This window comes from Myotis daubentonii, chromosome 11 (assembly GCF_963259705.1).
Source record: "Myotis daubentonii chromosome 11, mMyoDau2.1, whole genome shotgun sequence".
Lineage (NCBI taxonomy): Eukaryota > Metazoa > Chordata > Mammalia > Chiroptera > Vespertilionidae > Myotis > Myotis daubentonii.
In genome coordinates this window covers 42,415,170-42,421,928 of record NC_081850.1, presented here as the reverse complement: position 1 = coordinate 42,421,928, position 6,759 = coordinate 42,415,170, and positions in this window count along the sequence as shown.

Here is a 6,759-nt window from a genome sequence, read left to right as displayed (position 1 = left end):
ACTGGGGGGCGGGGGAGAAAGACTAATAATACATAACCTACAGTTGCTAAAAAACATTATCACACTCAGGTCATGACCTTAGAAAATAACATCTGGACTTGTCAATAGTGTCCTTTGTAAGTGTGGCATGGTGTGTGAAAAGCAGTGATTTAGATGCAAGGACTCGACGCTAGGATGTTCAGGCCTTTCTCTAAGATGAATACATGACTAAGCAAGATTAACAACCTGGTGTTTAGCTTTGGGCTTTGTGCATATTTTCCTCTGAACATGTGATATAAGACTTGGACTACTTAATGGTACAATCCCAGGCAGGCAGCGCAAGAACTTACGGATCTCACCAGCAGCTGAGCCCTAATAACATACAAGGATATGCTTTACAGCTGATGGAAGGGTGAGTGGGGTCTCCCCAAATACAGACGATGCCACCTTTGAATTTGCTGCTGTGTCCCAGGGCACCTTGGCACAGAGCTTGGGGCCTACAGCCCTGGCTCCTTTCAGAGGGAAACAACTGTAATCAGAACCTGCCTGGTACTAATTGCCTGGATTCCAAAACATGGGTATAAATATGGACAGGACCCCATATAGACAGCAGAGAGAGGAGATACTCTTAGCTGCCCATCCAACATGGACTTTATGAACTAATAGTTAACTCAATGGGAAAAGTAAAGTAAAAACTTCACATTCTGTGCCTCAGGCAGCAGTAAGTAGGAGATTACATGTGTACCTATCTCCCTCACTAGATTAAGACACAAGCAAAACATCTTACTCATTTCCTTTGGATACCTAATTCAATACATATCGCTGTATTGAATTCTCTTACCGGGAACACTAAACTTAAATCTAATTGCAATAGAATGTGTAATTAATTTGTTCTGGTTTATCTTACACCTCTGAAGTTAAGGCTTCTTACAATTCAAAACAGATTAATGAGAGTAAGAAGGTTTTCCTATTGCGCTGCTTCTGGGATCCTTTAATGTCCCTGCTGGGATGCTGAGAAAAGGATTGGATTTATAGTTTATTTTGCGTTGCAGACTAAGTACCTGAAGGGAAAGCATGGCTGGCAAAGTGTGAACTCTAACAGTGTACCCTCACTTATTTTACCTCAAACATGACATTTGTGAGAGTTGCTTCTATGGCTTTTTACTATGTGAGCTATAGTTCTCTAACTTCTGTTAGCCTTTCATTTATTAATAGAATCTAAGTGCTGGGTATGTCGGTATCATCATTAACCAGAAAAACATATGTCAAACCATTGTTGCCCAGGCAGATCAAAAGGATGTGGGGTTCTTTAGAAAGAAAAAGAATTTATTGGTAAAAAGGACAGATTAAGGAATGAAATTAAGTGACTAAATGTGGAGTGGAATAACTAATTTATATTCTGCATTTGAAAACTTTATCGCTGTTTCAATTTACAGGTTCTTGAGAGAGAATGTTTGTTTTTTGTTTGGGTTTTTTAAATCTGGTGACATCATTTTGTTCACAGTCCCAGAGTTAATCAGACTTTGCATTTATCTCTCTCACCTTTCATCAGAAAAGTGCCAAGGCACTAATAGCCTGTGTGGCCAGGTTCTTCCCCAGTAGTTGTACAAGATATGCAAACCAGCTCCCTTAAAGATCAAAGGGATTCAGGAATGCGGGCCACTAGAATCAGCAATCAAAACAGCCTACTGGGAAGGACTCCTAATAGTGCAACTTAGTGAAAAATAAAAAAGGAACGGGATGGAATCAAATATCTCGGACAGTAAGAACAACGTTCCTTAGCATGTGCATAGAAATAAGCTCTGGGCTTAAAGACATAATCTCACTCAGTCACATTTAACAGAACAAGAAACTGAGGTCGCCAGAGCTGATATAACTTGCCATTTGATCAGCTCCTGGGCAGAACCAAGATCTAAACCTTGGTTAGATCAACCATCAAGTCGACACCCTCTCCACACATAATTTTTGGACATAAAGCTGAGCTGTTGCCAGGGCAAAACTGCAGAAACAGGGCTGGGTTTGAGGGGGAATGCAGAGGCCTACATTCCCTTTTCAGCTTGAAGTTCAGAAAGTCCTTTTAGCACCACCCTACCTACTGGCTGGAGACAGCTGGCTCTTAGGAGAAAGTGTATCTATAGCTGCAAACAATGACACCAATTAGTCAGAGCTATTGACTGTTAGGTCTCAGTCATATAATATGAACTGGCTAGGAATGCATTTCAAGCGTAGCATGCCTTCCTCCTCCCATAAATTTGATCCCCCAGGTCATGTCCATTATAGGCACACATTTCTTCCCCTCCTGGTTTTTAAGATTTGTTAACTTGACCTTATTAATTAACTTTTTTCCATGGCTAAAATTGGGCTTGATCAGCTTCATATTTTCTTACTGTTTTCAATCAGAACTAAAAATGAATAAAGTTGGACAAAGTAGCTATTGTTCTTCAAAACATGTTTTGAAATAAACAGTCCTGCCCAGCAAGTCCACAGATACTTTTTCAAGTATTAAATATTTAATGACAGAGAAGCGACAACTAACCAGAGAACAAATCTCAATGAACAGCTTTTATTTGAACCTACAAGGCTCCAAAGCATATACAATTTAGGACAAGCCTTAGAAATCAAGGTCCATGGTTTGCCAGAGCCAAAGATGGACATTTTAGCACCAGAGGTTGATTGAGGGCACATTTTTCATAAAAACCTGAAAAAGGGTGAGGAAAAGAAGATAAGGAAGACTAAGCAGCCATGGCAGGAAGGAGGACCCTTCTGGGCTGTAGATCATATCTCAGAGTTGTCCTCTCTTAAGGGGCCAGGCTTTGGTCTGCCTCTGTCAATCACTAGCTGCTAGAGGCCACAGGGTGGAGGCTGGTAACCCTGCAGGCATATGAAAGCAGCTCCATCTGCCAAGGGCAATTTTCTGGGGAAATTAGCAGGTATATACTGTTAACAGTAGGGGGATGGATGCAGGAATCTGGAAAGAGGAACTAAGTGGGCATCAAGAGCATCTCCTCTAGCATCCCAAAATGTAGTTTTCTGGGAACTTGTTAGAAATGCAAATTCCTCTGCTCTTCATCGTAGACCCAGTGAAACAGAAACACTGGTGGGGAGCAATGATCTCTAGTTTAACACACATCAGGTGATTATCACGCACTCCAACATTTGAGAACCACTCAGTGACAACTAAATTACCTTGCCACCAAAAATTACATATCACAGCACTATTCACTAACAGATTTAAATTAGTTCAACTCATACTGAAACCAGGAACCACCTAAAAAATTTTGATTCAGATATCTACAAAAGACAAGCCCATAAATAGATGCCTAGCTTTGATTAGCCACACACATTTCCACTTTTAGCTATTTTCTCTATTTCCCTCCTTATTTTCTGGACTTTTTCCATGACTTGCAGGCTCTGTGCAATCTCTTCCCTGGAGTCTCTTTTAAAAAGCCTTAATTAGTTTCATATGCTCACAGGTCATCAACTCCACCTGCTCCCAGAGGGGGGCTAAAGGCCCAATAAAGATTCTGTACGGCATTATATCCTCCTTCGCTCTGGAATAAAGCCTGGACATACTAAGATGACACTTTTCAGCCATTTTGTTCTGAGTAAGAACTTACTATTTTCTTAACTAAGCAAGGTGAAAAAATTAAATCAAATGTCTCTGGTGCAAGGAGTTACGACTTCAGACTCTTAGCTGGGTTCATCATTTCTCTGTAGAGGATATGGAGAGGCAAGTGACTTGGATGATTTTTTTTCCCCAAAAAACTTTCCTTTTAATGGTACCTTTTCACCATTAAAAACCTACATTCAAGTATTATGTTAAATACTAGAAAATATTATAAACACTGTTTTAAAGAAACTGCTTTTCAGGGTTACTGGTTTCTCTTTTATTATTGACTAGAGGCCTGGTGCACAAAATTCATGTATGGGGGGGAGGGGGTGTCCCTCATCCCAGCCTGCACCCTCTCCAATCTGGGACCCCTCAAGGGATGTCTGACTGCCGGTTTAGGCCAGGGATCGGGCCTAAACCAGCAGTCGGACATCCCTCTCACAATCAGAGACTGCTGGCTCCCAATAGCTCGCCTGCCTGCCTGCCTGATTGCCCCAACCGCTTCTGCCTGCCAGCCTGATCACCCCCTAACAGCTCCCCTGCCAGACTGATTGACGCCTAACTGCTCCCCTGCCGGCCTGGTTGCCCCAACTGCCCTCCCCTGCTGGCCTGGTCTCCCGTAACTGCCCTCCCCTGTCGGTTTGGTCACCCCCAACTTCCCTCCCCTGCAGGCCTGGTCCCCCCTCAACTGCCCTCCCCTGCTGGCCTGATTGCCCACAACTGCCCTCCCCTGCTAGCCATCTTGTGATGGCCATCTTGTGCCCACATGGGGGTGGCCATCTTGTGCGAGAGTGTGATGGTCAATTTGCATACTACCACTTTATTATATAGGATGCTGCTATTATCATGAGTGATTTTAAACATAGAGGACTATAACAAACATCTATAAATTCATCTTGTAGATTTTTAAATTATTTCTATTTTGTCACATTTCCTTTAGTGTTTTTCTTAAAAAAAAAAAAAGAAGAAGAAGAAGAAGAAGAAGAAAGAAAGAAAGAAAGAACGAACGAAAAGAAAAGAGCTTTACAGACATTGTCAAAACTCTCTTGACCTGGTTGGAAGCACATAGGTGTCAACTGCATAACCACAAGATTTGTTACTCTGCACAAATATTTTTCACTATTTTTGTATTATATTTTGCAATAAAAATGTTTTAAAAGATATATTTTACCTCATTATGTTATCCTATAAAAATGTAAAAGCTGATGAGCTAAAACAAGATAAAAATGATAAAAGAGAAACTTTTCATAATAAATGTTTTAAAGTAAAAATTATGAATAAAAAAATTTCTTAATGAATATAAAACGCATTTATTTTCTAAAAGAGTAGAAATGTGGTTTTACAATGTAAGAAAAACCATATAGAAATAACTTAAAGTTAAAAAAAACTGAAGATAAGAAAATTAATGATAATGAAAATAAACAGCAAAAGAGCTAAAACAGAAAATTTGTAATCTTGGAGGCAAGGAAGCCTTCCTAAGAAAATTATAAAAATTCAAGAAATCTAAAGAAAATTTAAAAATTGAGAATATTAAGAGTTTCTAACTATAGCAAATGTTTATAAACAATTACACCATAAATCATCTTTTCAAGGTAGCAGATTAGGAGACAATATTCTCAACATATCTGAAAAGTAATTAACATATAGATTATAGAACAATCTCTTACAGTACAATATACAAAAATAGACAGTACTCTCTCCATCCGCCGCAAAAATATATCAGAAAACACGGACTAGAAATTAATATAGGACTCCTCTTTTTAAAAAGGCAGCTTGTAGGGGGTCTGAAGTACAATACTTTTAGGTTAAAGAGTCAAAAATATTGAGACATATCTGGTATATGTATATATACATAAACTAGAGGCCCGATGCACAAAATTCATGCAAGGGGCTCGGCCCTCGCAGCCTCAACCAGCCCTCGCAGCCCTGGCTTCATCCGGGAGGTTGTCCGGAAGATCATTCGGCTGTTCAGTCTAATTAGCATATTAGCTCTTTATTATATAGGATATGTATGTTTATATAGGGGCAGGCAAAAGTATGTTTATAGTTGTTCATATGAAAAATAATACAATTAACAAATAATAATAAGAATAAACTGTTTTGCATACTCACAACTATAAACCTAGTTTTGCTCACCCCTGTATACACACAATATATTTTTTTAATTTATCTTTATTGTTGAAAATACTACAGATGTCACCATTTCTTCCCCCATTTACCCCATCCATCCCACTCCTGTTCCCTCCCCAGGTCTTCCCTGCACTATTGTCTGTCCATGGACTATGCATATAAGTCCATTGATTAATCTCTTCCCGCCCTCCCTTTCCCTCTGAAATACATCAGTCTGTTGCATGCTTCAATGTCTCTGGATTTTTTTTTTCCTCAGTTTATTTTGTTCATTAGATTCCACATATAAGTGAGACCATGTGATACTTGTCTTTCTCTGACTGGCTTATTTCACTTAGCATAATACTCTCCATGCTACCTCAAATGGTAAGAGATACTCTTTTTTACAACTGCATAGTATTCTATTGTGTAAATGTACCACAGTTTTTTTAATCCATTCACCTACTGATGGGCACTTGGACTGTTTCCAGATCTTAACTATTGAATATACAATAACATATTATTATATTAGTTTTCTATTGCTGCATAACAAATGACCCCAAAACTGAGTACCTTAAAACAACACACATTAATCATCTCATGCAGATTTTGAGGGTCAGGAATCGGGGAATGGCCTAGCTGAGTGGTTGGGGCTAAGAATCTCTTACAAGGCTGCAATAAATATGTCAGCCAATGCGTGTCACATCAAGATTCACCTGGAAAATCCTCTTTTTAGTTAACTGATTGTTGGCAAGCCTAAGCCTCTCACTGTTGGCTGGAGGCTTTTCCATAGGACTGCTAACAACATGGCAGAGCAAATGATGAGAGAGAGAGAGAGAGAGAGAGAGAGAGAGAGAGAGAGAGAGAGAGAGAGAGATTGACCCAAAACAGAAACCTTTAATAGCCTAATTTCAAAAGAATATGCCACTTCTACCAAACTCTATTATTTAGAAGCAAGTCAGTAGATCCAACCCATGCTCAAGGTGAAGAAATAACATCTGGAGCATGAATACCAAGAGATGGGGATTACAGGAGGTCATTTTAGAGGCTGGCTATCACAATTA